We start from the raw sequence: 10,676 nt of genomic DNA, 5'->3' as shown, positions 1-10,676 counted from the left end.
ATTCAAACAATGTGGTCCATCATGTTGGCCAAATGTTATGTACTGTTCTGTTTGGTCCATGATGACCTCAACCCAAAATACTGTATGTTGGGATATTGGTTTCTAGGTTAGTCACATCCACTGTGGCTAGTATAGACTTAGACCAATCATAAGATTAATGAATGATTTTGTTTATAAAATCTGTAGTATCCTCCAGATATGATTCCCCGTTTTGGGCATAGAGTCTCAAGACGGTGTCCAGAACCTTTGCCAGGGCTTAAAAGATTGAGTTTGTGCCTGAAATGATAGGTCACTCTGAGGATAAATTAGTCATTTGTGGAGAACAGGACAGGAATAGGTGGACTAAAGATGAGTGAACTTCTTGAAATTCATTTTGTGTCCAATTCATAGAATTTTTTAAAAAAACTCCATTTGTGCCCAAATAGATTCTGCCTAAATCAAAACGGTTCCATTTGCCTTAAAATGCCCTAAAACCCCCTCTGAGGTCTCCTAGGACAAATTTTTCTATCTTATCTTTCTCTCTTTTTTCTCAATTTTTTTTTTACTTTTTGCTTTTTTTTCCCTTCAACACAATGACAGCAATAGTTAATAATGTCAGATTGACCTTGACAGATATAGCTACGGGTAAATGCATGGGTGACGGTATTAAAAATGAGCTGTTATGCCTTTTGAAATTAAAAAGTTCCAAAACTTGTCTATTATCAGGGGCAGATGGTGTTTAAACACACACAGTAGAAAAATGTTCAAAATAAGCAGGCTGAGGAGAGCAGGATATCACAGAAAAACTTGCAGGATACCAGGAAATTGCTTTATTCATCCTGTGCTCCCCAGCCTGCTTGTTTTGGTTGTTTTTCTGCTAGCTTTGTGGATCCCTCTGGGTTACCGACAGGCAGTACTAGGGTTACCTTCATTCCTTCCTTTGGAAGGTCCATGTGCTTCTCAGTGTTGTGCCTGAATTTGCACAACTCTATCCAGTGAGCTTCATTACCTACCTGTTGTTTTACGTACCTGTAGGTCTCTAGTGCATGCGTATTTCACTAAGGAGTGCCGTGTTTTTTTACTAAGTGTTATCGGGGAAAAAGTGGGTTGTTGGAAGCAAGCGTCCCCTGTTTATACACACACATGTTCATTGTCAGAAGAAAGAGTGGCTTGTTCTGAACAAGCCTGGAAAAATTCTCTTTTTCCATTGGGAGCAACAGCAGTACAATGTGGTTGTGGAAAGGGTGGGGTAATCGTGGCTTGTGGCCACAACAGTAGTGAAAGCACTGCATGGAACAGACAAAGCAGTAGATGTGTGTGGCTGTTTAGGGTCAGTAATAGAAGCAGCAGCAGCCCTGTAGAGGTAATGCTAGTGGAAAGAGTAGCAGCTGAGACAATAGCATAAGCAGCACCCATTCATTTAGAAGCAGAATTTTTGTGAAATTTATAAAAAGTCTGGTTTGTTCAGAATCGATTCGCTCATCTCTAACGTAGACAATTGGTCTCATATATTCTGCTACATTTTTTTGGATCAATTGTTTATGTGCAGCTCCTCCAAAGGTGGGGTGTGGGATCTAAGGGTATTGGTTTATATACTTCACAATTAGCTCATTGTATCAGAACCTATGACTTGTAGACCTTGAGATTCTGAATCACAATTTTTGACCCTTTGCTTTCGGGTACTATCAAGAGCTGTTTTTCATGTATCTTAGAGCTTTTTTTAGATTCTTTTGCATATGAGGGTGGTGAGATGCTGTAATATATATTCTAGATAGGTCTTTTTATTACAAATGAATTACATTAATACATAGTGTAGATATTTCTTTGGGGGAATATCTGTGCGTTCTGGCCAGAATCCATCCACAGGTTGGAAGAATGTAGAACATATCGGGGAGAGCAGATGACATTCAGGTCGGTCCTCCTTCAATGAAATGCTATGGTCTCATAGATTGTAAGCTCTTGCGAGCAGGGCCATCACTTCCAGTGTTTCAATTGTATATTAGCCAGTGTGAGGGGTAGCTGTCCTTCAGGGGATCATCCTCACAGATACGGCTTCAGGACACCAAGTTTCAGGTCCAAACAGTGCATTTATTGTGCCACACCAGCAAAAACAAAACAATAAACACTAGCCCGTCCAGGCTCTAACTAAACACAATATTCCTGACTCACCGTTCACACCCTGTGATCTCATGCGGCTTTCTCAGCCAATGTCCCACGGCCTCCTGCCTGTACAGAGCACAGTACGCCCACTGTCTCCAGTTCAGTGTTTCTTGTGGGGAATTGGGGCTCAGTAGTCTGCCTGACTATAGCCCTGCGACCTTCCCAGGCGTCCCTTTGTCCCCCAACTCCAGGCTATCTCCCAGCCTTGTGGTCCCTCAGCCTTGCCCAGCTGAGACCACACAGACAGAGCCTCCAGGCCTCTGTCCACAGGTAACACACTCCCCCCTTACTGACACCCTGGGAGGTACTTTATGCCACCCTGAGTACCTCCAGCATGTCTCACCTGTGGTGGAATAGGGGTGTCGACCGAGCTGGGCCCCCCTTCCATCGGCACAAACAAAATCTCCAGTGTGTTTCTTTAGTGCTACGTTTGTGCTGTTTTGTGCCGCAAAAATTAACATTTGTTCTGCTTTTATTTTAAAGTTATTAACCATTTATTAAAAGGTCACCCAGCCCCCCACCACTGGTTGGTTGGTTAGTGCTACGTTTGTGCTGTAAAAATTAACATTTGTGCTGCTTTTATTTGTAAGATAATAGCAATTGTTTTTTTTTTTTAAGATGATGACTCAGGGTCTTTCTTCTGGGCGACATAGTGACCGTCGCCCAGAAGAAGGGACCCTTTGTGGCCCCGAAACGTTGTCTGTTTGACACATGCGACGATTGAATAAAAAGTGTTTTACTTCTTGCACATATCATCCAGTGCTGGTGACTTCTATTGTGGACCGTATCTGACACGGCGCCATCCATGTTGTCACTTCAAGCACAAACCTCTTAGGCTGGGTTCAGACCTGAGCGTATTTGATATGCGCGTTTAACGCGCGTTTTTGTCGCGCGTTTTTATGCGCGTTTTTTGCAATAGTAAACGCGCGTTTTGACGCGCGTTTGTGTGATTGACTGCAATGTCCTATGGCCACAAACGCGCGTCAAAACGCCCCAAAGAAGCTCAAGAACTTGTTTGAGTGTAGGGAGTTTTTCAGCGCGTTCAAACGCGCTGTAAAACGCTCAAGTGAGAACCAGGGCCATAGGGAAGCATTGGTTTTCATGTGTTGAGCGTTTTACAGCGCGTTTGAACGCGCTGTAAAACGCTCAAGTGTGAACCCAGCCTTACCCAAGGTCTGTCCGCTGTATGGAGCGCAGGTGATTTGGGATTATTAGCGGCTTGTAGTTCCCAATTACCATTTGTTAAGCGTAGGTAGCAAAGGGTTTAGCTTGAGATAATCTACTTTTTTATGCACTTCCCATGGACACGTGCAGTTACCGTTTAATCAAGACTGTGAAAAAGTCAGAACTTAATATGGAGATCTCTATGTTTTGGTTTATTTGTTCTTCACTTGTCATTGATTTTCATGAAAACTTTATGATCTGCAGTTTGTAAAACGATTTGTAGAACAAAAATGTCTAAGACACATTTTACTCTTCTACTTCTTGATAGTTAGTGATAGTTCTGCTTCAGCCCTGTTAATGGAGTTCATAAAATTAAGCAGCACAAATGATAATTTTTATAGCACAAATGCAGCACTAACCAACCAGCCCGGTTTTGTGTCTTTTGGCTGTGGTGGGGGGCTGGGTGACCTTTTGGTGACCTTTTAATAAATGGTTAATAACTTTAAAGTAAAAGCAGCACAAATGTTAATTTTTGTGGCACAAAACAGCACAAACGTACAGTCAGGTCCATAAATATTGGGACATGGACACAATTCTTAAAATTTTGGCTCTATACACCACCACAATGGATTTGAAATGAAACGAACAAGATGTGCTTTATCTGCAGACTGTCAGCTTTAATTTGAGGGTATTTACATCCAAATCAGGTGAACGGTGTAGGAATTACAACAGTTTGTATATGTGCCTCCAACTTGTTAAGGGACCAAAAGTAATGGGACAATTGGCTTCTCAGCTGTTCCATGGCCAGGTGTGTGTTATTCCCTCATTATCCCAATTACAATGAGCAGATAAAAGGTCCAGAGTTAATTTCCAGTCTGCTATTTGCACTTGGAATCTGTTGCTGTCAACTCTCAAGATGAGATCCAAAGAGCTGTCACTATCAGTGAAGCAAGCCACCATTAGGCTTAAAAAACAAAACAAACCCATCAGAGAGATAGCAAAAACATTAGGCGCGGCCAATAAACTGTTTGTAACATTCTTAAAAAGAAGGAACGCATCGGTGAGCTCAGCAACACCAAAAGACCCGGAAGACCACGGAAAACAACTGTGGTGGATGACCGAAGAATTCTTTCCCTAGTGAAGAAAACACCCTTCACAACAGTTGGCCAGAACAAGAACACTCTCCAGGAGGTAGGTGTATGTGTGTCAAAGTCAACAATCAAGAGAAGACTTCACCAGAGTGAATACAGAGGGTTCACCACAAGATGTAAACCATTGGTGAGCCTCAAAAACAGGAAGGCCAGATTAGAGTTTGTCAAACGACATCTAAAAACGCCTTCACAGTTCTGGAACAACATCCTATGGACAGATGAGACCAAGATCAACTTGTACCAGAGTGATGGGAAGAGAAGAATATGGAGAAGGAAAGGAACTGCTCATGATCCTAAGCATACCACCTCATCAGTGAAGCCTGGTGGTGGTAGTGTCATGGCGTGGGCATGTATGGCTGCCAATGGAACTGGTTCTCTTGTATTTATTGATGATGTGACTGCTGACAAAAGCAGCAGGATGAATTCTGAAGTGTTTCGGGCAATATTATCTGCTCATATTCAGCCAAATGCTTCAGAACTCATTGGACGGCGCTTCACAGTGCAGATGGACAATGACCCAAAGCATACTGCAAAAGCAACCAAAGAGTTTTTTAAGGGAAAGAAGTGGAATGTTATGCAATGGTCAAGTCAATCACCTGACCTGAATCCGATTGAGCATGCATTTCACTTGCTAAAGACAAAACTGAAGGGAAAATGCCCCAAGAACAAGCAGGAACTGAAGACAGTTGCAGTAGAGGCCTGGCAGAGCATCACCAGGGATGAAACCCAGCATCTGGTGATGTCTATGCGTTCCAGACTTCAGGCTGTCATTGACTGCAAAGGATTTGCAACCAAGTATTAAAAAGTGAAAGTTTAATTTATGATTATTATTGTGTCCCATTACTTTTGATCCCTTTACAAGTGGAAGGCACATATGCAAACTGTTGTAATTCCTGCACCGTTCACCTGATTTGGATGTAAATACCCTCAAATTACAGCTGACAGTCTGCAGGTAAAGCACATCTTGTTTGTTTCATTTCAAATCCATTGTGGTGGTGTATAGAGCCAAAAATGTTAGAATTTTGTCAATGTCCCAATATTTATGGACCTGACTGTAGCACTAAAGAGTTTTTGTTTGTGCCGATGGAAGGGGGGCCAGCTTCGCCCAGCTTGTGGACCACACTATCCACCGCTTCCTTGCCTCTATCCTGTGTGAGATCTGTCACTGTCTCAAACCAGTTACGTTGTGATGTCTTTTGTTTTGTACATGAACCATCTGAATTGTAAAGCGCTGCGGAATATGGTGGCGCTATATAAAAAAATATTCTTATTATTATTGACACTAGAGATGAGAGGAGTTTTGGAAAATTTGATTTGGCTGCTTCGCCTAGTTTTACAAAAAAAATTGCTTCGTGATGATTTGAATTACACACTATTGCAGGTTTGTCAGTGGCTTTCATCTAGATATTCTTGGGTTTGTGGACAATGAGTTTTGAACTTGATGTTGTTTTCTTAACCCACTCGATAAGCATACAGCAATACAGCCTAAGGTTTCCTCAATTTCTTCACTCATATAAAAGGTGCCTAATTATTTTATGCATTTTATTATGCACAGTATAGAAAAAATTAGTCTTCTAGGAAGACTACATTCTCCCAGGGCAGAGACAGTTCTTTATAGACAATCACAGACATTCATTTTCCCACGGCAAAGAAACACAAGAGCAGCAGCATTGAGCTTACCTTATAGGTGCTTAACCCAAAACCAAAGCTCCTTCATCCTTGGGTCAATCAAGCAGTGATCATTGCGCAGTGGCCAGGTACGGGTGGATAATAACCTGTATTTGTTGTGACGCCAATTGCAGCGTGCGCAGGGTACTATCCCAGGGCACTTCCAAGGTGTTATAACGCACGTCCCAGATAAGGAATGCCAGAGTGGTGTAATGGCCTATAATGTCTCTATAGTTTTGTGGTAGTTGTGTCACGGTGTCTCCTACCTGGGTACGGCCGGACTCCTGGCTCCTGGCTCACTTGCAATAAATTTCAGCGCAATGATAGTAGGAGTAATAGAGGAACTTTAGAGAATAAATGATATCCAGACCTTTAGATGAAGTTCAAACATTGCTTTACTTGAAATAGCTTTCATCCAAGCAGTATACTGCTTTGGTCTATTGGTCCCAGCAGGTTTTGGCGATCATTGGCAGGAATGAGTACTTCTGCTTTAAATGTGGAGCTTTCAGGATAAACGTCCGCGTGGTAGCTCTGTAACTGTGGCAGGATTAGCTTCTGCACTTTTCTGTAACTTCTGCTGTGTGGGGACAGACTAGCTGAGGAGGAATAGGCTTCTCCTAGGCACTGGACTTATCTCACAGATGGATTCTCAGGGGATGCTTTCTTCCTGGAACTCAGGAGTTTGTCTGTAGTTTCTGCTTTCTTCATCCAGCAGAGCTGAAGGTGCTCTAGCTGGGATATATATGGACATGTCTCAGCCGAGACTATGTCCTTGCTGTAGTCCCTAAGAAGGGGTTCTCCTGGACACTATCACACAGCCTTCCCCTAGCAGGGGTGGCTGACACACTCCCTCTAACTTCCTTCTCCACCCATACTGCAGGATGTGGTTCCAGCCCACCTCTCCACAGAGGGGGAGCTAAGCTGGATTAAACCATTCCAGCTCAGATACACTAAACTGTAACTTGTACCTGCCAATGAGTTGCAACCAGGCTAATTACATGAACAATTGCATTTAAGCAAAACCATTAACAGATTTATTTAACCAATCACTGGTAACAGGAGTCGTCCCAGAAGATTGGAAATTAGCAAATGTTGTGCCCATTCACAAGAAAGGTAACTATACAGGCAACTATAGGCCAGTAAGCCTGACATCAATAGTGGGGAAATTAATGGAAACCATACTTAAGGAGTGGATTGTGGAACATCTAAAATCCCATGGATTGAAAGATGAAGAACAGCATGGGTTTACTTCAGGGAGATCATGTCAAACTAATCTTATTGATTTTTTTGATTGGGCGACTAAAATAATAGATGGAGGAGGTGCAGTAGACATCGCTTATCTAGACTTTAGTAAGGCTCTTGATACTGTCCCACATAAAAGGCTTATCAATAAATTGCAGTCTTTGAGCTTGGACTCCCATATTGTTGAATGGATTAGGCAGTGGCTGAGGGACAGACAACAGAGGCTTGTAGTCAGTGGAGTATATTCAGACCAAGGTCTTGTTACCAGTGGGGTACCTCAGGGATCTGTTCTGGGACCCATATTGCTTAATATCTTTATCAGCGAAATTGCAGAAGGCCTCGATGGTAAGGTGTGTCTTTTTGCTGATGACACAAAGATTTGTAACAGGGTTGATGTTCCTGGAGGGATACACCAAATGGAAAAGGATTTAGGAAAACTAGAGGAATGGTCAAAAATCTGACAACTAAAATTTAATGTTGATAAGTGCAAGATAATGCACCTGGGGCGTTAAAACCCAAGAGCAGAATATAAAATCAGTGATACAGTCTTAACCTCAGTATCTGAGGAAAGGGATTTAGGGGTCATTATTTCAGAAGACTTAAAGGTAGGAAGACCTGTGTCATAGAGCAGCAGGAAATGCTAGCAGAATGCTTGGGTGTATAGGGAGAGGCATTACCAGTAGAAAGAGGGAGGTGCTCATGCCGCTCTACAGAGCACGAGTGAGACATCATTTGGAGTATTGTGCGCAGTACTGGAGACCATATCTCCAGAAGGATATTGATACTTTGGAGAGAGTTCAGAGAAGAGCTACTAAACTGGTACATGGATTGCAGGATAAAACTTACCAGGAAAGATTAAAAGGACCTTAACATTTATAGCTTGGAAGAAAGACGAGACAGAGGGGATATGATAGAAACTTTTAAATACATAAAGGGAATCAACAAGGTAAAAGAGGAGAGAATATTTAAAAGAAGAAAAACTGCTACAAGAGGACATAGTTTTAAATTAGAGGGGCAAAGGTTTAAAAGTAATATCAGGAAGTATTACTTTACTGAGAGAGTAGTGGATGCGTGGAATAGCCTTCCTGCAGAAGTGGTAGCTGCAAATACAGTGAAGGAGTTTAAGCATGCATGGGATAGGCATAAGGCCATCCTTCATATAAGATAGGGCCAGGGGCTATCCATAGTATTCAGTATATTGGGCAGACTAGATGGGCCAAATGGTTCTTATCTGCCGACACATTCTATGTTTCTAACATAGATTTATATGCACATTTGTGGAAGACTTTGAGCAAAATCATATCTGATGACGGTATAAAGGCTCTTAGGAGATAGTAGCGGTGTAGAGGCGTGAAGTAACACAACTCTGGGGTGTTACATTTGGTTTGCAGAATTGTTGATCTTTTCCACGAGAAGCCTAGATCTTGGTCAAAGCAGAATTGTAGTGGGAACATGTGAAATGACTGATGTATTTAGTAAGGTAAAGGTGTGTACACCTCAACAATAAACTGTATTATATGCCAGATTATAAATGGTAATCCTTTCCCACAACTTGGTTCCAGGCTCTCAGGAGGATCGTCCTCGTATCACAAGGTCTTTCCTTTTTCTGTGAGCCTCCAGAATGTTTCAGGAGAGCCGGCAAGTAATGTTCTTTCTTGGATGCATATGCCCTTTAAATGACCGTGGGTTACCTTGTCTCCCCAGACAGTGCCTTTAAAATGCCTTTCAACATATAAAGCTTTTGTGTAAGGTCATATTTTAAGAGAAAGCTGAGCACTGTGGTGTAGTGGCCTCACGGACTAAGCGTGGGCACTACACGAGTGTCAATGGGGGTGTGCGTTACTTCCTTTCCCTTGGCACAGGAGTGTCATTTTCTATTGTGCATATTTTATGTAAATTATAAAATACTGTTGTTATATGTAATGTTTTTCCCTGTTTTATGTAGCATCAGGCCTAGGCCCTGTAGTTAGTCATCCCAGACGCTAGAGGAAGCTAGAGTACCCCTAGTATAAGTAGTCAGGCCCCAGACAGGGAAGGGAGTTGAAGGTCAGGAGTCTGCACAGACAAGCTGGAAGGCACCAGTCAGGGCCTTCTCCTGACATGCAACTAGACAGCCCAGGCTTCTAGTTGCCACCAGGAGACTAGTAGAGGGATCCTAGTCTACCTCCTGATCCACAGAGCCATGTTAGCTCAGAAGATCTATCCCAGGGGAAGAGGGTACCTCCTGGAAGCAACCCTGTAGTTCCCACAAAGTCCAGCAGAGCCAACATGTCCGGCTAATACAAGTAAGCTGAAGGGCAGAGAGACTAGAGGTATGGAGCAAGAATGAGCACCTAAGGAGGATTATTTACCAAGGATAAAAGCCTACAATAAGGTATCTGGGCCTTGGGATTAAAGCCAGACAGGAGTCCGAAAGGGACAGTGTACACTAATCTCCGAGGAGTCTGTACAGCCTGATTCTGCGCATGTGGATGTTTCCCCTCTGTGTATCTTGCCTAACCACCATATACCTGCCATAATTGTGTGACCTACTTGTGAAGTGTACTTGACATGTGGAACTGAGTTGCCAGCTAACTGTACAAAGTGGAATTTACTACAGTAAAGTAAAGTTTGGTTCACCCTGCCGTCTGTGTTCCTTGCTTATTAAGACCTTCCACCGGTGTGCCACCGTTACCGGCACTGGCGTCACGAACCTTAAAGGGACCTTGCCCCAGGCACATAAAACACCTGCAACATCCAGGGCACCTCAACCAACATCAGGCTTGGTCCCTAAATACAGAGTGTGCCCCAGAGGACTTTTGTGCCAGCCTCTCCTTCACTGCTGTATGCCTGCCCAGGGGTTTCCATATATAACTGTGAGTGACCCTCGCTTGCCATTGACCGTGACCTCACAATCGCATTACCCTGCAGGTCTGGCGTACCGCAGTGGACTGATGGCCTCAAGCAGTGATGTACTTAGAGGGCCATCAATCTGGGCTTGCATTATGGTTCCAGGGTGTGTCAACCAGGATAGAAGAGTCTGATGTTTGTTTTTTTTCCCCCTGCACTTATCATGCTGTTCACACTCATAGGCCACAGGCTACTAGGCCTAAAGCCTCTGAGAGGATGGATCACCGACACAGAAGGCATGATGACATCACCTCGACTGACTAAGCCTGGATGCAGAAAGCTCAGTCCTCAGGCTGGAAGAGGCCTGTGGTCTGCACTGCATTGCGGATGGTGGCATGGCATGGGAGTCAAGTATTTGAATTAGTTTTTTCTTTCACCACTTTGTGGGAGCATACTACTGGGGACACTATAGGGGGACATTTT

The sequence above is a fragment of the Bufo bufo genome, chromosome 4 (genome assembly GCF_905171765.1).
Source record: "Bufo bufo chromosome 4, aBufBuf1.1, whole genome shotgun sequence".
NCBI classification, from domain to species: domain Eukaryota; kingdom Metazoa; phylum Chordata; class Amphibia; order Anura; family Bufonidae; genus Bufo; species Bufo bufo.
Note: the sequence above shows the minus strand (reverse complement) of the source record.